The 22,898-nt window shown below is 42.2% G+C and overlaps 1 protein-coding gene and 1 long non-coding RNA gene across 3 annotated transcripts in view; one reads left to right on the forward strand and one right to left on the reverse strand.

Annotated features, from left to right (window-relative positions):
• PRKCE (protein kinase C epsilon) overlaps positions 1–22,898 on the forward strand; it is a 513,463-nt gene that overhangs the window by 375,242 nt on the left and 115,323 nt on the right. The window lies entirely within an intron of this gene.
• On the reverse strand, positions 193–22,243 carry LOC136328668 (uncharacterized). The gene is made up of 4 exons (XR_010730087.1): positions 22,165–22,243; positions 4,567–4,746; positions 622–727; positions 193–281 (listed from the first exon to the last, which is right to left on the reverse strand). It is a non-coding gene; the product is annotated as an uncharacterized lncRNA (long non-coding RNA).

Genomic DNA, 22,898 nt, shown 5'->3' on the forward strand with positions numbered 1-22,898 from the left:
TTTCAGAGACCTATTGTTTTGTCTGATTTTCTTCTTATTATTTTATTTATTTATTTATTTATTTATTTAGCTACCAGCAAATATTAAGGATGCCCATGAATCTTGGTTTTCTCCTGCCCAAGGCGGAAGTAGCAATGCCCCCCCCCCCCCCCCCAGAGGCTGCCGTGAGAATCCAGTGAGAATGTTCCTGTTCGTACGTGCCTGGCGGGCAGCCCGTGCAGCTCTTAAACCGCCGCCCCGAGTCTCTTGCCCATTATCACCTTACTTTGTCTTCACAGAACCTAGGAGATAAGCAGAGGGTAGTGTATTTTAACAGAGGAGGAAACAGGCTCAAATCAGTGAAGGGACTTGCTCACGGGCCCATGACACGTGGCCCATGCCCACTCCAGCACCACCCTCCAGGCTGCATTCATTTCCGGGCGATGGGGAGAGGGCAGCCTGCACCTATGGGATGGACCCCAGCACTGGGCTCTGCCTGAGGACGCTCCCATCCCTCTCTTATGATGTCCATGAGTTTGCTGGCAGGATTGGCCCTCATTATGGTCAGGCCACCCCCTCACCCCAGCCTTCCGAAAACTTCTCCTCTGCTTGCCCCCAGGAACAGGATTTGTTAAAGGTTACCATGTATTTTTCTTGCATCCTCATTATCCCAGAAAGTTCCAGGGTGAGTTGGGAGTTTTTATTGGCGAGGCAGCAAACAACCCAGGCGGTGAGGGTGCGCGGAGGCCTGGAGTCAGATGGGCAAAGCAAGAGGCGATTTCTGAGAACCCCAGAAACCTTAGACATTCTCCATCAAGAGCTTGAGAGAAAGGGATGAAGCATGTTAATCCTTCCCATTATTTCCTCATTAAGAGTGACGCTCTAATTAGTCATGGGTAAAGTTTCTCTTCTGAGGTGTGTGTGTTTGGGGATATTAATGAAATTTCATGTTTCCCAGCTGAGATTTCCACATCTGTGGCCTGCCAGTGTTTTCGGCTGTGAGAAAGGAACTCTTTGCCAAGAATTCACCATGTACTGGAAACAGGAAAGTATGGAAAATGATGTAGTTATCATCAGTGCTGCTTCTAAAGGTCAAGGTTTCATTTATAGAACTGGAGCCATCCAGTTGGAGGAGAAAGGCCCGTTCTCATCTGTAATCAGTGTGGAAGGTGCAGAAGCATGGACCAGCTGCCCTCCACACATGCTGCAATAGTAAGAAATCAACATGTAGTATTTACAAAGATCATTGCTTCTGGGAGGATTAGAGGAGGAAAGGTAAACCAGATATTAGGTATGGACTTCAGTCTCTCATCTTATCTGCAGGCATGACAGAACCTAACCACATCAGCATCTGGGGAGCAGCAGAGGGGCTGGGTAGCCCCCATCACTCCTCCTCACTGTCACTAGGTGTGACGAGAAATGGAGCCTTCCTTGGTCTTCACAGCAGAGCCCCACACCCTGTCTCCTGGTCACTGTCAGGCATGGATCTTGCCAAGTGGATTCTTGCATTAGCCCTCATGGCGGGGTTCACAAACACTAGTGTGCATTGCAGCTCTCATGGAGCTGCTTGAATAGCAGGTTACAGCTCCCACCCCTGGAGATTCTAATTCAACAGGACTCAGGATTTGCTTTTGTGTGTGTCTGTGTGTGGGGGGGTGCAGAGTAGTCACTGACCACACTTTGCGAAGGAGTGCTTGATAGTGGCATAGCTAACTACCGTTGGAGAGAGTTGGCTTTAAAGCCAATCAGCATGGTTCTTGGCCTACTGGCATTTGCAAGAGATTCATATGCTCTGAGCCTTATCTTCATGAAGCATGTGTATGACCTGGAGCGGGCCGTGCAGGCTTAGACAGAAACAGATGGTGAATTGCTGAAGGAGTTCCCAGAGGGCCCACTAGGCATGGGGTCTGTGCTGGCTGAGCCTGCAGGGCTGTAGGTTTTGTACCAGTGACTTCGAGGAGAAAGAGGGCTTTTGTGATGATGGGCCACGAGTGTGAGAGCAGCCTCGAGATTGCTGTTTCACCAGCCTGAAATGTATGTCTCAGTTTCAAGAAAGTCATAGGCTCAGCGGGCATTGACCGAGGCTCCCTGGAATCTGGTGTTTATGAACCTGGAATGGGCACCAAGACTGGGCAGTGGCTCAGCCCACCATCAGAAGGTGAGCTCTTAGCCCAGACCACGCTGTTGGTGGCAGACACACTCTGGGCTTTTAAAGATTTTGCTCTGAAATAAAGGGTGTCCTGGGGCCGCATAACCTGTGGTCTGTGGAAGTTCTCGGTATTTATACCTTGATATTGCTTATAAAGTATGGTCCACATTTTTGATGCACCACCTTTATGTGATCCTTTGGTGAAACTTAGGAAACTGTCACCTCCTTTAATAGGTAAGAACCCACGTGGGGTGTTTTTGAAGTTCCACAGTGGTATGGGGTGGAATCGAGCCTGTTGTGCAGGCCCTATGACCCTCAGCTGAGATTTCCCTGCCACCCCACACTAGGGAAAGTTAGCAAGCCTCCTCGAGTCATTTTTAAGGCTCTGTCTCAGTTAAAAAAGAGAGAGAGAGAGAAAGAGAATTTTCTCTCCTATTAACCTTTAAGGTCCATGTCTCTTTCTTTGCAATAGCTGCATGATCTACACCAGGGATCTCAAACTCGTTGCCATGCGGCCCGCCCACCAATTTTGTGCGGCCCGCAGACTAATCAAACTTCGTGGATTAATCTGCGGGCCAGTCTGCGGGCTGCGAGTTTGAGACCTCTGATCTACACTGTAGATTCTACAGCCTCCTCTCCTTCTAAACAGGTCTAATGTCTTTCTTTAGTCCTCCGGACTCTGTGATTCTGTGGTCTCTGCACCTCATGCCTCTTCACAAGGTAGTTATGCCCATGTCAGTAGTTCCCACCAAACTAGACTCTGAGAGGAGGTGGGACTCATATATTTTTTTTGTTTTTGATCTGCTTTGGCTCTCAGGTGGAGGGGTAGCTGCACACAGAGGTGGGTGCTGTGTGTAAAGGGTCTTGGATGGCAATGAGAAAAATCAACAGAAGCTTGGCTGTCCCATGTTCCGTTCCCCCAAACAGGCAGCTTGGCCCGGCCCAGTTAAGATGCCAGCTCTTGAAAGCTTCCCAAACCCAGCCAGGCCCAGTCCCATCACCCTGCCTCGGGTTCAACTCGTCCATCGATGACTCAGACTTTCCTGTATCTCTTCCAGTGATGACTATCGCTCTGCCAGCAGCACAAGCTGGGTCCCACCCTCCCCAGACAGAAATCTCTGAGGTCTGCAGGAATTCTCCTTCAGTCCTTCTGGAACCAAAGGCAGGGGGTGGGTGGGCAGCTATTCTTATGAAAAGTATTGCTCAGTTTCTGGACTAAAAAGGCGTGCAAGAGCTGAAGATAAGGATCCCATCTTCAAGTCAGGCATCCCTGCAAACAAGCCCTAAGGCTCGCTCAGCTCTTTCCTTCCACCTGGGATCTCCCGTGTGTGAGCAAAGCAGGGAGGCTTTGCTGCTGTAAGACATGGCAGAAAGTGGATCACCTGCTGATTTGATTCAGAGAGGCACTGTTACATAAACGACTCTGAGGGAGTGTACATGGCCCCTGGGCTAATGCTTACATCTCCGGGTTGGTAACACTATAGCTGAGTATTGTTTGACTTGCCATTTTTTAAAAGAGGGAGAAAAATACCCAAGCCATTATTCAGCCTAGTAATAATACTTTTGAAAGAAATAACCACAACTCTCAAACCTTACTTCTGTGGGCAGGATGTTTGTGAGGCTATTGTTTTTTCCACAGCCACCCTTTAACCTGTACAGACTGGTCTGGGTTACTGTCAGGTTACAGGGAGTATTAAGAGGCCTTTGGGAGTTGAAGAGAACATCTTCAAGATGGCAGCTTAGCTCCAGCAAAGAGGAAATGATCACTGACTTCAAACCCAGGCACACATGTTTTCTCTACATGGAAGGCTGGTTGACTTTGGGAAAATTATTGAAACTCCTTGAACCCTAGTTTTTTTTTTTCACTTTAAATTGATAAATGGGACAGGTGTTAGCTAACGCGGTAGTGATAGTCATTTTCTATTATATAAGTATCAAATCAACACATTGTATTCCTTAAGCTTACACAATGTTATCTGTCAATTATATCTCAATAAAGCTGGGAAACAATGAGGACAGGGTGATAATGACCATCTCCCAGAGCTGGGTGTGAGGATGTATATGAAATGCCTTGCATGGTAACCGGAAACCAGCTGGGTGTGGTACTGAAAGGCGGGCTACAGGCCTTTTCTCTATATTTATCTTCTTTATAAGCCAATTACACTCTTGGTATAATTTTGAGAAAGAAATTCAAGAGGCAGCATAGCATTTAAAATTCTTTTTAGAAAACATGCTTGTAGCAATTTGCCAAATTATTGAAGTTCCCAGACGAAGGAACAAACGTTGCGTCTTGGCAAAGTGGGATGGGGAATTTCTGAGTGTGATATTTGAATAAAGAAATCTAAATTAGGAAAAAAAAAGTTTCCCCAGATCTTATCATTGTACAATGAAGAAAGAGTTATATAAAAACTGTTTGTCCCCACCGCATGTTTACTTACCAATGGGCAGGATATCTTGCAGGCCAAAAGTTCAAACTACTGTTAGCTCCCAAGTGATGTGTGAACTTAAAGTGAACTGGCTTCAGCAGAGGCTCGAAAAATGTTTTGACCCACAAATGCTCCTGCCTCCCCAATGTTTCCCAGTGCTTACACGGTCCTTGGCGATAGGGTGTTAAATATCTGGAAAGATGAAATGAAGGCATAGTGATAACAACTTCCCTCCCGAATACATACACTCTCACACACAGCACTTTTCCAGATATTTCCTTGTGAGTAAGCTTCTTATTCCATTACATCAAGCTTCCAGACTTAGCCCTACTTTGTAATGATAAACACAGCTCCTCTACCAACTCCAAACAGGGGAATGACTGAAATAGATGATTTTTTGAATTATTTTTTTGTAATGCCGATTTACTTGGAATTTTTGTACTTTTAGCTGTAGCAACTATGAATCTCTTCAAGTTGGGGGACTAGATCTTACTAATCAACATCTGAAGTGGCAGCGTGTTCCTGGCTCCTAGTTCATATTCAGAAAGTGTCTCTCAAATGCAAATTATCTAGTTCCCACGGCCTCCTGCCTACTGTTAAAATGCAGTTTAGCATGGTGGTAAGATCATGGCCTGAGTTTAATTCCATGTCTGTTTTAACTGGCTGTGTGATTGTAGCCGAGCACTTTAACCTCTCAGGAGCTTCAGTTTCTGTATCTGCAAAATGAAGAAGACAGTAGTAGGATCATTTTGAAGATTGAGTAATTATAATATGAATCTTTAGTAAGCCATACAACACGTACGATTCGCTACGATTTTTATTACTGTTCCATTTAAGTTTACCATCTCTTGCTCACCTGCCTCCCACCCAATTTCTCTGGGCTTCTCCCACCTTCCTTCTGTGAGAGTAGTTCCAGGGAGCTGGGAGATCAGTGGTCAGTTCTGACGCCATTTTCTTTTCACTGTTGCACTTGACCCGTCGGAGTCCCAAGTCCCCACACTGATGTTCCAAAAAACTGTCACTGAATAAACCTCAACCTAGGCTGTCCTTTTTATCTCTTCTGATCGTGTTTTTCTGGCTGTATATTGGTTCATGTTGTTAAAAAAACAACAGCAGCAACAAAAAACAACTTTGCTCCCCCGATATCACTTGGATCTCTGGATCAACTCAGCCTTCCTCTTCCAGAAGCATGCTCTGGCTAACATTCTCTTTCATTTTACTTATTGTTTATTCAAGGAATCGTGAATATGACAATATTGACATTCAGAATAAGGCCCTCTTGTTCAGACCCAAGTCTGTGCTTGCTAGTTTTCTCTGCAGCTCATGTTCGCCCCCCGTCTAGGAGGAGGAGGAGGTTAGGGGTTCCACTCCGTCTGCACTCATTGGGGTTCGTTGTGGGTCTCTGTGGCATGCTAGATTGATTTATCCCCTACTTGAATTTACTGTGCTTGTGCTGGGATGCCATGCTCAAAAACCTATACTATTTCTAGAATTGCTATTTTTACCTGCTGAGGGTAGACATTTGATATCTCAGAAAATTTTGACTTCTCAACCATGGCTGGAAGCTCACTGAAGGCAGGTCCTAGGTTTTGTGCACTTTTTTTTTAATCCTCTGAGTTGAACACAGTGTCTGGCTCACAGTAGGTGCCCAGGGAATGTTAACTGGATTGAACTGAACTGAGCCTCCAAGGAGGACCAGACTGCAGCTAGAAGAACTAGAGAGTTAGGGGCATTCCAGGGAGAGGTCTCCACATGAAAGAGGACACAGGAGGGAGCAAGAATTCTGAAGGGTAAACAGCGAATATACCGCAATTGAATTATGAGAGTAATTGGAAGACAGACAGAGGGCAGCATGCTCTGAATACTTTAGAGCAGCGTTGTCTACTCTGGCTTCAGGTTAGAATCATTTGAGCTACTTTCAAAACATATCCCCTCCTGACCTCACCCTAGTTCAGTTGGACCTGGGGCTGGGGAGGGTTCTGGAGATGGGCTGAGAACCACAGACTTAGGATGTATAAGGTAACTTTACCGAATGTGGTGAGAGTCCCACACCAGGAGGCCTCTTTTAATATCAAGTGCCAACAATCTTGGGGAAATGGCAGAATCTGCCAAGTCTCCCAAGCTGGAGTTTAGAATTCTAGAGTGACCTCAGAAAGAATTGGATAAGAATCAATACAAGAGATCTGTTCATGATACAGAATTAGCAATAAGGACTAATAACAATGGGGTGAGCAATGCTGAAGACTTACTAAGACTTCACCATCCTTACTTTTCCTTTATCATAACTCTCATACTCTGAAAATTGCTGATTTCCTGAATGCTTGCAAACTGACTAATCTCAATGTAGTTCAGACTTCAGCCTATATCTAAGTCCATGCAAAAGCTACCATATGGACCAGGAATGAGATGTTTGCACGTTAATTAGGGAACTGTTTATATTTCCAGTTTTCAAAATAAATCATTCAGTTTAACTGTCATATCCTGACATCTTGAAAACCATTTCTGTTCGTCAGTGACATAAGATATTCATTTCATAAATAAGTTTGTTTCCGTGGGTCTTCAAGTTCATGACAAAGACACAGAATTAAGTGTTTCTTATCTTAGTACCAGTAATTAAGCCATAGAACTTTAACAAACAATTAATCTTGATCATAGAATACTGGGTATGCCCATGTTCTATGTAAGAATTTTAAAGCAGTATTCAAACAAAACAAAATGCTTTTCATGGATGGATTGGTTCATTAGTCTTTCCCTACCTGATGCTTGAGCTTTCATCAACGTCATATACACTTATAGAACAATACGTATTTCTCCCTACGCCTGTCCAAATTCAGGTCACATTCATGCTGTCCTCTAGAAGAAAGGCAGGAAAATTCACAGAGCAGAAAGTTGTAGCATTTTCAGGAGCTCTGAGAAACTCAGCACCGTCTTGAACAGGCTTCACTCTTACTGGCCAGTGACTTGAGGACAGTGACTTTGGGTTTGTTTACCAAACTAACTGGCAAATCACAAATAGCTTTTTGCTTAAAGTGGAATAAGCACCATCGTACTGAAACGGTTCTTTGTGAATACCTTTCCATCTGCATCATTGAAAAGTATAGGTCAATTTACATTACTTGGCTCTGTAGAGTTTAAACTGTTTGAGCTAGGGGAAGCACCCCTAGAACCCCGTGGCACTGCCAACAGTGCCAGTGTTCGTTTTAACACGTCAGCTTGCATATTCTTGTTTTCTACCCTGAAGACATTGTGTGAGCTTTTCTTTCCTGTGGTTGATTTTTAGTTAGTGCAGTGTGTGACTTCTATAGCATGGCTTGTCATATCATTTGATGTGGCTGTCCCTTTTCCGGGAATCCCGTTTTTATTTTTTGTTGTATCTTTTATATGTGAGTTTTAGCTAAACTCCAAAAGCTGACTACTGGGAAACCCAGCCAGTTAATATTAACATTATTGAAAATAGTACTTTAATATGAAAAGGAAAAGTTAACATTAATAAGTTAGCAGTTTATTATGGACCGTAACCTGATGGTCTCTATAGCACGTGGATCTCAGCTAAGAAGGCCGCTACTGCTGACCCACATTCCATCTCTGTGAGTTCCCCCTTACTATTCCTTCCCCTCCCCCAACATCCCAGTCCTCCAAAAAATAATGTTGCCCCTTTTTATATTTATTAAAGTGAGGAAAAATGTTTTTCCCATTTGTTTACTGCCTAGATCAGTTGGAGTCCCCCCCCCCCCACACACACACATACACACACTGTGTAACCTGCTTCAGTGCCTGCCGCCTACAGGCAGAAACCAGGGAATGGCTCCAGGCCACAGTTGGCTCTGGCATGGGGCACTATGAGAGAAGAGACCCAGGGGGTTGGGTCAGTTAGAGTTTCTCAAAAGGAACATTGGTAAGAAGGGAAAGTAAACAAAAATAAGCAGGAGAGGTCAGAGTGCAAGAGGCTGTTCCAAATTTAAATAAGGTCTAGCCACAGAGCAGAATGGCCAGCCCAAATTAAGAGGTAAGTACACTAGCCTGAGGTTCTTTCCCCTTTGCCTCTAGAGAACCAGGGTCAACCTGCCCCCCTTTAAAGCCCATGGTGTAATCCCTCTTGGCCATTCTGTTTCATTTCAGCCAATGGCATGAGTCCTGAGTAGTACTGTTAAGTAACTAATGGGAGAAGAGCTCTTCCCCAGGCCTTTCCCACAGAAGTCTTCTATCCATCTTATAAATCACCAGAGGTGAGGGGCAGGGGCTCACTCCCTACAGCCCAGCCTAAGAGACCCTCTGTTAGTTCTCCCAGGTTAACCAGTGTGATTACTGCAGCCTGGCTCTGGGCTTCTCCATGGACAGGCTATTCACAGGCCCTGACCTTGTCAGCACTTTAATTTTCAAACATCAGTATACCAATATTGTTGTTTTGTGCATAGCATTTTTAACAGAAGAGGAACATAGTCAAATTTCCGAAACAGTATTGGCCTCTGTAGCTCCTGCCTTTTCAAGCCCTTTTAAGCTTGTGGTGGTTTCCTGAGAGACCCTCTTTGTTATAGAACTTCATTTGAAACTCACAAGGCAACTTCCCATCCAAATTAAACATTTGACGTGGGAAAACTCTGTGGGGCCTTCATAAAAACAGTTTCTGAAAGGTGTTCTATAAATATGGGATTATTACTGTGCATTGTGCCAAAATCATGTTAAATAAAACAGTTTCAGATTTGCACTTTTACTGACCCAAAGCCCTCTTTCATCACAATTGTGTCCTTAATCTGTTCTAGGATCACTGCCATAATCTTATCACTCTAATTATAACCCCCCCAAAATGCAAAATATGTTATATAACCCAGAGCTTGTTTGGACTTCTTATAGACATGCTTATATAGCAAGAAAAACAACATTCAGTCCAACAGTGAAGGGTAAGAGTCATATACGTGGTAGTTATTCCAGTTTGACTTTTTGAAAAAGTAATATTAGAAATACTCAGGTGGTATCTTTTATAATATATTACATTAAAAATTTTTAACTCAAAGGGTGATTATATAGAATACTCCTAAGGTGATATGGGTCTGAAGAAAATTGTTGCCGATAAGGTACTAATGGTAAGTTAATAGAAAGATCCACCAAACTTTATCATTATCAGTAAAAAACAGTAAGTCATTGGTTTTGTGTATGGGTACTGGTGATGTGTTGGAGGTGAGGGACACGGGGAAGGGTTTTTGGCAACTGAGATGATCTCTCAGAGAAAGTAAGGTAGGAGAGGTGTTCTGTGACTACTGGTTGTTCCTCTGCATCTTCATTATGGAACTCCAGGTGAAGGAATCAGAGAGGAATTTCTATTTCTATGTTCATGAATCATTATAGCTCTTCTCAATATGTCTGAAAATGTGGGTGTTTTTATGAGTGAAATAGTGGTTTTTATGTAGGAGTCTCATAAATTCTCATGGCAACCATCTTCACACAGATGCAGAATTCTGAAGGGGGAGGCTGTTCCTACAGAGTGTCTGGGCCCACTGGCTTAAATGTTGGGAACATAGCAGTGATGGGTGACATCTTGGGCTCTGTCTTTGTTAGGGTTTCAGGTCAACCACCTTGGATCTGAGGCCAAAGTATACTTCTAATTGTGGTCACCAATTATGCACATTAAATTCAATTCTGTACAGTAAATAAGCATAGACTGGAGGCTCTGCAAAACCCTGGTCTAGAGACTAAGAATATAAGAGAAGGATAATTTGGTGCTTAGTGATAAAAATATTTGTTGGATGACTCAATGAATAAATGAGAGAGGGTGAAAAGTCCTTAAGGTACTTATATTCTTATTTAGCAAGGATGATTTAGCTACATGAAATAAAGGGAACTTTAAGTCCCAATTATATAACACTATTTGTTAGACAAAAGGGATATTGATGGAATCTAGGATAGTCAGGAAAAGCATTCATTCATCAAGGAAGTGGAATGGTAGCATTTGAATTCCCAGAGATGAGCAGTGGGGGAACACTATAGGCCAGGGATCTGCATAACTAAAGTTTTGATGACAGATATAAGCAGAGAGAGAGGGAGAGTGGTAGGGCAGGGTCAGGGTTAGGGAGGACAATGAGGACTCTTACCTGACCAGAGGAGTGGGAGCAGGAAGAAGAGTTTGGGAAGGGAGGATGGGACCAGATGATCAAAGACTGTAGATAGATCCCACTCAGAGAAAAAGCTGCCTCATTGGATAACATGAGGCAAAACAGACATGTATTTGGTCCACAGTCTTCCTCTGGCTGGAGGAGCAAGTGTGAATCCATTGGTAGGTCTAAAACTTTATCTCTGACTCAAAGTTGACTTCAAACCAAAGGCTATAACAAGAGAGAAAGGACATTACACAGTTCTAAAGAGATCAATCCAACAAGAGGATATCACCCTTGTAAACATGTATGTACCCAACATAAGAGCACCTAAACACATAAAGAAAATCTTGGTGGACATAAAGGGAGAGATCAACAGTAATATAGTCATAGTGGAGGATTTTAACATCCCATTGACATCAAGGAATAGAGCTTTCAGACAAAAATCAACAAGGCAACAATGACCTTAAATGACACACTGGACTAGATGGATTTAATGGATATTTACAGAACATTTTATTCCAAAGCAGCAGAATATATATTCTTTTTAAGTTCACATGGAACATTCTTTAAGATAGACCACATATTAGGACACAAACAAGTCTTAATAAATTCAAAAAGATTGAAATTATATCAAGCATATTCTCTGATGACAATGGTATAAAACTAGAAATCAGTTACAATGAAAACACTGAAAAACACTCAAACACTTGGAGGCTAAAAACTCGATACTAAAGAGTGGATGGGTCAACAGTGAGATCAAGGAAGAAATCAAGTTACCTTAAGACAAATGAAAATGAACAACCCCAAATCTATGGGATACAGCAAAATCAGTCTTAAGAGGGAAATTTATAGCATTACAGACCTACCTCAAGAAGCAAGAAAAATCTCAAACAATCTTGTCCTATACCTAAAAGAACTAGATAAAAAACAAAAAACAAAACCCAGAGTAAGTAGAAGGAAGGAAATAATAAAAATTAGGGTGGAAATAAATGATATAAAGACCATATATATAAATGAACAATGAAACCAAGAGTTGGTTCTTTGAAAAGATAAACAAGATTGAAAAACCTTGCCTGACCTGTGGTGGCACAGTGGATAGAGCCTTGACCTGGAATGCTGAGGTCGCTGGTTTGAAACCCTGGGCTTGCCTGGTCAAGGCACATGTGAGAGTTGATGCTTCCTGCTCCTCCCCACCTTCTCTCTCTCTCTTCTCTGAAATGAATAAATGAAATAAAAAATAATAATTTAAAAGATTGAAAAACCTTGAACCAGACTCATCAAGAAAAAAAGAGAGCGAACTTAAATAATATAACCATAAATGAAAGAATAGAAGTAACAATTGACACCAAAGAAATACAAAGGATTGTAAGAAAATATGAACAACTAGATGCCAATAAATTGGATAACCTGAGCATAATGGGTAAATTCCTAGAAACCTACAGTTTTCTAAATTAAATCAGAAAGAATTAGAAAACCTGAATAGACCAATTATAACTAGTGAAATTGAGGCAGTAATTTTTTAAAAAATAACTCTTAGCAAACAAAAGTCCTGGTCTGGATGGTTTCACAGCAAATTTTACCAAATGTTCAATGAAGTGTTAACACCTATTTTTTTCAATCTATTCCAAAAAATTCAAGAGGAAGGAAGATACCCAAGCTAATTTTACAAAGCCATCATTATCCTACTACCAAACCAGATAAAGGCGCCATGAAGAAAGAAAATTATAGGCAAATATCCCTGATGAACATAGATGCTAGAATCCTCAACAAAACACTAACCAGATCCAGCAAAACATTAAAAGGTCATATACCATGATCAAGTGGGATTTATTCCAGGGATGCAAGGTTGATACAATATTTGAAAATCAATAAATATGATACACATATGTTTATATCAATAGGTGCAGAAAAAACACTTAATAAAAGCCAGCATCCAAAAAATAAAAAATAAAAAAAATAAAAAATAAAAGCCAGCATCCATTTATGATAAAAACTCTCAGCCAAGTGGGCATAGAGAGAATATACCTTAACACAATAAAGGCCAAATATGACAGCCTGCATCATACTCAGTGGGTAAAAGCTATAAGCATTTTCCTTAAGATTGTGAATAAGACAAGGATTCTACTCTCACCACTCTTATTCAACATAGTACTGGAAGTTCTAGCCACACCAATTAAACAAGAAAATAAAAAAAAAGTCATCCAAATTGGAAAGAAAGAAATAAAACTGTCATTTACAGGCGACATGATATTGTATATAGAAAATTCTAAAGATTCCGCCAAAAAACTGCTAGAACTGATAAGTGAATTCAGAAAAGTAGCAAGATAAAAAAATTAATATTCAGAAATATGTGGCATTTTTATACACCAATAGTGAACTATTAAAAAGAGAAACTAAGAAAACAATCCCATTTACAGTTGCAAAAACAAAAAATAAAATACCTAGGAATAAATTTAACCAAGGAGGTAAAAGGCCTATACTCAGAAAATTATGTATGCTGAAGAAACTGAGGAATATATATACAAATAAGTGGAAGCATATACTGTGTTCATGGATAGGAAAAATTAACATTATTAAAATGTCCATACTACCCAAAGTAATCTGTAGATTCAGTGCAATTCCTATTAAGTTATCAATGGCATATCTCACAGAACTAGAACAAAGATTCCAAAACTTTGCCTGATCAGGCAGCGACACAGTGGATAGAGGGTTGGACTGAGGCTTGGATTCAAAACCCTGAGGTCGCTGGCTTGAGCATGGGCCAGCTTGAGCATGGGGTTCCTGGCTTAAGTGTGGGATCATAGACATGACCCTCTGGTCACTGGCTTGAGTCCAAAGGTCACTGGCTTGAGCAAGGAGTCACTCACTCTGCTGTAGCCCCCCCCCCCCCCCCCCCGTCAAAGCACATATGAGAAAGCAATCAATGAACAACTAAGGAGACAAAAGAGCCACAAAAAAGAATTGATGCTTCTCATCTCTCTCCCTTCCTGTCTGTCTGTCCCTCTCTGTTCCTCTCTGTATCTCTGTCTCTGTCACACACACACACACACACACACACACACACACACGTATTCCAAAAAATTATGTGGAACCACAAAAGACTCCCAAATGGCCTTAGCAGTCTTGAGAAAGAACAAAGTTGGAGGTATCACGCTACCTGATACACTATACTACATATATATATATATATATATATATATATATATATATATGGCTATACTACAAGGCCATATAATCAAAACAACATGGTACTGGCATAAAAACAGGTATATAGATTAATGGAAGAGAATAGAGAGCTCAGAAATAAACCCATGCTTTTATAGTCAGTTAATATTTGACAAAGGAGGCAAGAACAGACAATGAGGTAAAGAGACAGTCTATTCAATAAATAGTGTTGAGAAAATTAGACAGATTCATGCAAAAAAATGAAACTAAACCACCTCTTTACACCACACACAAAAATAAACTCAAAATGGATGAAGTTGTTTTTGTTGTTATTGTTGTTTTTTGTATTTTTCTGAAGTCAGAAGTAGGGAGGCAGAGAGACAGACTTCTGCATGCGCCTGGCCAGGATCCACCCAGCAAGCCCACTAAGGGGTGATGCTCTGCCCATCTGGGGTGTTGCTCCGTAGCAACTGGAGCCATTCTAGTGCCTGAGGCGAAGGCCGTGGAGCCATCCTAAGTGCCCAGGCCAACTTTGCTCCAATGGAGCCTTGGCTGCGGGAGGGGAAGAGAGAGATAGAGAGGAAGGAGAGGGGGAGGGGTGGAGAAGCAAATGGGTGCTTCTCCTGTGTACCCTGGCCGGGAATCGAACCTGGGACTTCCACATGCCAGGCTGACGCTCTACCACTGAGCCAGCCAGCCAGGGCTGGATTAACTTTTGAAACCAGAAAATTCCTAGAAGGAAACATAGGCGGTAAAATCTTTAGACATTTCTACGAGAAATGTGTTTTTCTAATATATCTCCTTGGGCAAGGGAAGCAAAAAAAAAATAAATAAACAAATGGGACAATATCAAATTAAAAACTTTTACATAGCAAAATAAACCATAAACAAAATGAAAAGATAACCCACTGAGTGGAAAAACATATTTGCCAGTGATACATCTGATGAGGTTAATTTTCAAAATTTATAAAGAACTTGTACAACTCACCACCAAGAAAACAAACAATTCAATTAAAAAATGGGCAAAGGACCTAAATAGACAGTAAATAGAGGACATACAGATGGCCAATAGACGTATAAACAGATGCTTGATATTCACTAATCAACAGAGAAATGCAAATTAAAACCTCATTGTGATAGCACCTCATGCCTTCAGAATGGTTATCATCAGTAAATCAACAAACTATAAGTGTTGGTGAGGTTTGGAGAAAAGGGAACCCTCGTGCACTCTTGGTGGAGATGTAGATTGTTGTAACCATTGTGTAAAACAATATGAAGTTTCCTCAGAAAATTAAAAATGGAACTGTCCTATGACCCAGCAGTTCCCTTTCTGGGACTATCTGAAGAAACCCAAAACTCTGATTTGAAAGAATATATGCACCCCTGTGTTCATTGCAGCATTCTTTACAATAGCCAAGATCGGGAAGCAGCCCAAGTGTCCATCAGTAGATGAGCGGATAAAAAGCAGCCCACGTGTCCATCAGTAGGTGAGCGGATAAAAAGGCTGTGCTACTTTTACACAATGGAATACTAGTCAGCTGTAAAAATGAAAGAAATATTACCTTTTGCAACAGCAAGGATGGACTTGGAGAGTATTATTCTGGGTGAAATATGCCAATTAGAGAAAGATAAATACCATACGATTTCATTGATATGTGGAACCTAATGAACAAAATAAACTAATAAACAAAATAGAAACAGACTCATAGATGCAGAGAACAGACTGACAGCTGTCAGAGGGGCGGGGTTTCACACAGAGGAGCTGTGTGAGGAAGATAAGGGGATTAAACAAAACAAACAGACCAAAAACAGACAACAGTGTGGTGATTATCAGAGAGAAAGGGGGTGGGAAGAAGTAGAACAGAGTAAAGGGGAGAAAAACAGTGGTGGGAAATTACCGATTTTGTGTTGTGAGTGCATGGCGCAGTGTGCAGATGATGTGTTATAGAGCTGTACACACACACACAATAAAACTGCCTCTGACTGAGCAGTGGGCCCACCGCTATGTATACTGTACTGGAAATTGTAGGACAATAAATATCATACAATGGCTTTGTCATTCTCGTGGAGTGGTTCAAGTATCAATATCTTTCCTTACATAACACTTGGGCCAGTGGCTCTGTCAGTTTTTCCATTGAGCATTAACCGTTCCCTACACTGTTATGTCTCATGGAAGGCCAGCAATTGAGCTCACCTGGTGGTTTGAGGACTTTCATTCACGTGTGACAACTTGATTTTTATCCGAAGACCTCCCGTATAACCAATACTGTTGTATTTAGCTGTGACGTGGTCCCATGTTTGTGCCAGTGCTCAGAATTTTCTCTTCACATGTTTACTCTTGAGGTGAGGGAGTTCCTGATTTAGTCAGCTGTTATTCAATATAAGGTTTGCATCCTTTAACATTTTTAATGCAAAGTCCTGTCAAAACCTGGAACACCCAACAGCTCCTGACAGCCATAGAAATGTCATAGGGTCACCACACACAAAGCTTTCATTTATGCTGATTTAATTATAGGTGTTTGGCAAATAAATAAATTGGGGCAAGTGAGCTGTGGACCTACTCGGTGTCCAGGGATCGTCAGCGCCTCCTGCCTGCCTGTCCAGGCCAGTGACTCTCCTCGGGAGGAGGGCAGCTCTGCACACTGAGTGGGAGGCTGGGATGTGTTAAGCATGAGCCCGTGCCTTCTTATTCGTTAGTGTACTTTGTTGGGCATGTTATGTATTTGTACTCACATTTTATTTCACAGAGCAGTATACACAGAACCGTGTATTCTGTACTCTCCAGATGAGTTAAAGCAGCCTTTTTCAAACTCTAGCCCATGTTGGACTAGTGGGTCATGAAATTCCTTTAGTGTGTCTCCATGAACATTTTTTCTTTAGTGAAATAGCATAAAATAGAAGATATAAGAGTACACCCATATTTGAAGTAGAGATAACAGTTCCATTGGGAAACATTTCAGCGACTTGTGTGTATACACATATGGATGTATATGTAGAAAATATGGATTTATTGTCATATTTCTACCCTCATATATGTGAATACATTGGCTGTGTGTGTCTACACATACATATCATCAGCATTGTGTGTTGTTCAAAAAACAAAACTGATTTAAGGGTTGTTCAAAGCAATGCCGGCCGTACTTTGACACACACAATTATGCCTCACATAAGGACTTATCTCCCAGTCCTGCCTAGGACAGCCTATCACTGCATTCGCTGGTTCACAGAGAGTTTAGGCTGATGGTATTGGAGGGACTTCTCGGGATCCGATGAGTAGGATCTGCATGTTGGTCTCATTCCTTCTCTCTTCTTCCTCTGGAGTACCAAAGGATGTCCACTCTACTGTAGAAAGTGGAGTGTTAGGCTGAAGGTCTTGACCTATATATGGTGGGGGCCCTGGAAGAGGGAACTGAGTGAGCAAGTAGGAGGCCAGAATAGCATCTCTGGAGAGCTAAGACAACAGCTGGAAGGAGACCTGAATCACAGAGAACATTATCAGCTGTCATGGAAGATGGTGTCTGATGGTAAATGAAATGCCTCCCCACCTTCTGGAAAGATTCGTGTTCCCACTCACCCAGCAAGCTATGGCTGGGATTCATTCCTGGTAGGAGACCTAGAGTGAGGGCCATGGGAGCAAGCCCAGTTCCTAAAAGGTCAGCTGCCTTTGTTCTGAGCAAACCAGCTGTTCAAAGGTTGGCCAAGCAGCCGGTCCCTGTGTCTAGCCTGGTTTGGCATTCTCCAGCACTCTGGTGTGGCTCTTGAGCTTGCCCTGCCTCTTGGGCTATAGAGGTGATTTTTCTAGCAGTATGTGATGACACATAGCACCAGAAAGTGGCCCAGAGAATTTTTGCTCCACATAATAATCACCTGCTGAAGTGGAATCTCTGGGATAATTCCCAGGTGATTTTAACAAGCCTTCAAAACTAGGAGGTTCTTCTGCACATTAAAGTTTGAGAATTTCAGCTTTAATTTCAATGTAATTTTTACAATGTAAGAATTTCAATGTAATTTTTATTATGTTGAAAGATGGAAAAACTTAAGCATGTAGGGTATATTATTTTATAATCAAAATACATTTAAGGTGGCTTAATTTGGGTTCTTCTTGGTCAGGATTTTTACATAGCTGGTTGAAAACTTAAATGGGCAGGGGGGCAGGGATTCAACTGTTTATCTTTAAGGGCAACAGTATAGCACTGCCCATAGGGCCTCTACCTTGAGTAAGACTCCAGGAATCCTGTCTAAAATACCATCTTATAATCACTTGGATAGGGTTCAAGAAGTGCTTGAGAAATCCAGTGGATTTTTTTGTTTTTCCTCCTGGAGATCCAGCATTTCTGGTCATATTCATCCCCACTTAGAGAAGTTTCAAGGCAAAGGATTTGGAGCAGGCTGGACCAGGCAAGCCGACGGCCGAGGGCTCTTACTGCGCTGTGCCGCTCGTCTGATAACTCTTTGCTAAGCTGTTTCTAAAAACTCATTGGAAAAAAAGAGTACAAAAATCTTTTTTAAAAAAATTAAAACCACTTTTGTTTTTCAATTACAGTTGACATACAATATTGTGTTTGTTTCAGGTGTACATCACAGTGACTAGACATTATATAACTTACTAAATTATCATCCAGGTAAATCTAGTACCTATCTGACACCATACATAGTTGTTAGAATATTACTGGCTGTATTTCCTATGCTGCACTTCACATCCCCGTGACTCTTCTGTAAGAACCAATTAGTACTTCCCTTCATCTTTTTCACTCATCTCCCCCAAAGCCCCTCCCATCTGCAAGTGTCAAAATGTTCTCTGTATTTATGAGCCCATTTCTGTTCTTCTACTTCTTTGTTTATCTTTTGGATTTTTAGATTTGTTTGTTGGCAGAGATGTATTTATTGCCATTTTATTGTTCATATTTTTTATTTTTTCTTCTTCATCATCTTAAAGAAGACCCTTTAACATTTTATGTAATATTTCTTTAGATTTTTTTTTTTTTGCCTGAGAAGCTCTTTATATATCCTTTCATTCCAAATGATAGCTTGGCTGGGTAATGTAATCTTGGTTGTAGATCCTTGCTTTTTATCACTTTTAGTATTTCTTGCCAATCCCTTCTGGCCTTCAAAATTTCTGTTGAGAAATCAACTGTCAGTCTCATGGGAGCTCCCTTGTAGGTAATAAGTGCTTTCTCTAGCTGCTTTTAAGTTTCTCTCTTTGTCTTTAACCTCTTGCGTTTTCATTACGATGTGTCCTGGTGTGGGCCTCTTTGGGTTCATCTTGTTTGGAACTCGACACTCCCTGGGCTTGTATGTCTCCTTCACCATGGTAGGGAACTTTTCCTGTGATCTCTCTTCTTCTTTCAGCACCTCCATAATGCAAATGTGGATATACTTGAAGTTGTCCCAGAGACTCCCTATAATGTCTTTATTTTTTTAGTTTAGTTTTTTTTTTTTTTTTCAATTTTGATTGGGTGTTTTTGTTTCCTTATATTCCAAATCACTGACTTGATTCTCAGCTTCATCTACTGTTGATGCCCTGTAAATTTTTCTTTATTTCAGTTAGTGTATCCTTCATTTCTGACTTTTTTTTATGGGTTCCGTGTTCTTTTTTTATGCTGTTGAAGTTCTCTCTAAGTTTAACTACTTTTCCCCTAAGTTCATTGAGCATCCTTACATGCACTGTTTTGAACTTTGCATCTAGTAGATTGCTTGTCTTCTTTTTATTTAGTTATTTTTCCAGAGTTTTGTTCTGTTCTTTCATTTGGGACATGTTTCTTTGTCTTCTCATTTTGGCTGCCTCCCTGTGTTTGGTTCTATGTATTAAGTAGAGCTGCTATGTCTCCTGGGCTCGGGAGAGTGGCCCGAGCCACTCTGTCGGGTCCAGTGGCACAGCTTCCCTGACCAATCAAACTGGGCACTCCAACTGTGGCCCTTGAATCCCACCAGTTGAACCTTGATTGCTGTTAGCACCTCAATGGGAGGGATTTACCCCCAGGTTATCCACTGCAAGGACTGCTGCAACCACCAACCACTGACCACTGTGAAGGATCAGCTATGCAGGGACCCATCCCACAGAGCAGGACTTACTTCCGCAGGGCTCTGGTGCCTGCTGAGTCTGCCCTTTGAGTGTCACTGTAGAGGTGGTGGGGTGATGTTTAGATGTGATTTGAAGCTGTCCACTGGGTGACCTAGCTATAGGGTCTCTTAGGAGGTGCAGACCAAGGTCAGCTGCCACCTGTGTTCTGCCCAGGGCCACCTGACTTGAACTACAAAGCAATCTGCAGTTGGCTGCTACTTGTGCTGGGCTTGGAAGTGCCCAGGAGAGGCTAGGCTGTGAACCACAGCTCTGGCTGTTACTAGTGCCGGGCTGGGACCGCTTCGCAAGAGGTACAGAGCATGCAGAGGTCAGATACTGCTTGTTAGAGATATTTTAGGAAAATCTGAAGCATGAACCAAGACATGTCATTCATATGGAAAATGCACCTGAAACAACTTGGGTGGGCCCTCAAGTTTGGTGTGGCAGGGTTTCAGGGACTCACCTGGGCAGGGTAAACAGAGATGGCCAGGTGGATGGAGACTCTGATGTGGTGCTCACCTGCCATCTCTGTGGGGAGCGGGCTCACCAAAGGAATAGTGGCCTCTGCCAGCACTTTTGTCTGGGAGAAGGCTGCCTCCACAGCTCTTGCCTTGATGCAGACACTTCAGCTCCTCCTACTATGTCCCCGGTGCCTATTGAGCTGTACCTCAGTGCTGTACCTCAGGGGGAGTAGATCTGAGGGCGTGGGCCCTTTAACTGTCTGGGACTCCAGCAGCCCTTGTCTCACTCAGCCTCAACTCCTGTTGGTTTTTACAGCCAGACGTTATAAGGACTTCTCTTCCCAGCACTGGAGCCCTGGCCTTGGGGAACTGGTATGGATCTGGGACCCCTAGATCCTCAGAGGAGACCTCTGCAGCCTAGATAACCCTCCCAGTTTATCTGACACATGCGGGTATGGGACCAGCCTGTTCATGTCTCTGCCCCCGCCCCCACCACCAATCTTGGTATGGCTTCTTCTTGAAATCTCTAGTTGTAGGACTTCCATTCAGCTCAATTTCACACAGTTCTAAATGATAGTTATTTAGTTGTAATTTTAATATGTTTGTGGAAGGATTCGAGTACTGTGTTTACCTATGCCTCCATCTTGATCAGAGTTCTAAAGAGCACAAAATCTGATCTCCAGTTGGTCAAGAGAACCCCAGGCTTTTGAACTTGACAAGGTCTCCCTAGGGGTTGATACATACAACTCATACAACTGATACCTGATGAGCTGATACCTGATGATGTAAGAGCTCTTTTATAGAGCAATGAAGGCAGTGGTTGAAACAAGAAATAGGTAAGACACATGTCATGAAAAATGTCATTCTAGTAGGTCATCATGCCCTTTGCCCACCTAGCAGGCTGCCAAGCTCACGGTGCCATGTGTGCAACACAAAAAGGGACTTAGTTGGCACATCCTGGGTAAGTTGCTGAGTTACAGTTCACCATAACTTTTGAGCCATTAATCATATTTTAGATGTTAAATGTTTGAGAAGCTGCGCATTTCGAAACAATGAAGTACATCAGGACAGACTTGACAATGTCGGTTGTTTGACTTGTTCAGAGCTTCAGGTCAAAGCATTTCCTTTTCTCCCCTCCTTTTATTTATTTACTTAATTAACTCACTTATTTTTTAGTGAGATTGCTGAATGACAGAAAAGCAAAAAGTTGGGGAAAATTTTTTTAACAGAGGATATTTTGGCCTAAAAAACTTCTGTCAAAGCAGTTCTACTTTGATTGCTGACTGCCCTCTGACCTGCATACAGGATGTTTTCTCTCAAGTGCCAAGAAAATCCTGGAAAACTGAACTTGATTTTAAAATGCAATTCCAGCAGTATGAGGTGACACATATTCTATGGGTAGCTCATTTAAGTGTAAAAAGTGCTTTAAACATTATCAGGCCAATATGGATGTTAACTATTATCAACAGTGACAAAATCAGTGTTAACTCATATATTTCTGTTCAGGGGACAGTAACTCCACAGATAAATTCACCCACCCATCTCTGTGAAATTTAGTGACTTACATAAGGGCATGTGGGGAAAATTAGAATTAAGTTCTCTTTTCACTTTTTCTGACAAATGTAGAGCCTTAGAGCAACTACAGGATGGTCCCTTTAAGCCTCAGTTCTCTCATCTGTGAAATGGGGACAATGCTCCTTGCCTACTTCATTCACAGATCTGTCCTGAGACTTAAAGGGCAGCATTTTGAAAAGTCCTAAGAGTATTAGTAAAATAGAAAAGTCCCACCATGTGCTGCTTTTGTATTTTATATCCCCCCATTGGTTTTCCTCACCTTCAGCAGAGACCCACGTGGAGTTGGTTCACGACAGTCAGTGCACGCCTCTGCCAGCACCTCCCACCAAGCAGATGGCTTTTTGAGCAAGGATCTGAGTCTTGGAACACAGGGGAAGGGTGGGTTTGCTTAATGTAGAGATCAGCCCAATTGCCCTTGATCACATTTTTTCCTGACACTTGGCCTTTCTCCAGAGAGAGACAGGTGATAGCTGGAAGTGATTTGTTCTGCGTGGCGTGGGGGTTGTGGTGGTGCTGAAGGAAACCAGTGTCTGATGGTGAGCCATTCCTTCAGGTGGGAAACACTTTGGGCTTTGAGTGCAAATAGGACAGTGAACTCAGAGCCTTCTCTATGTGGGGAAATTCTAGTCATCCTGCCAGACCTGTGACTCTTGCCATCTTGTTTTTATTCTCCTTCCCAAAGAAAATGCAGTCCTCCACATGTAAAAGCCACGGAGTATAGAAATTGGACCTGGTCGTATAACATTCCCGTGGTATCTGATAGAAGCAGCAATTTGTTTGGCTCTTCCCTGCATCTAGAGTGCCAGGCTTTCCTTGGAATCCCTAATGGAGATGCCTTGACCTTTACAGTCAGAACTGGAGGGGCAGGAGGACAAAACCAGGCCCTGGTTTCCCCTTCTGGACTGAGCTTGGGGCAGATTTTCTTTTCAGACCCATCCTTCCTGGTCTTTCACTTACCCCATCCTTTACCCGATTTCTTGATTTCCAGGGGCC

Source organism: Saccopteryx bilineata, chromosome 3 (assembly GCF_036850765.1).
Source record: "Saccopteryx bilineata isolate mSacBil1 chromosome 3, mSacBil1_pri_phased_curated, whole genome shotgun sequence".
NCBI classification, from domain to species: Eukaryota; Metazoa; Chordata; class Mammalia; order Chiroptera; family Emballonuridae; genus Saccopteryx; species Saccopteryx bilineata.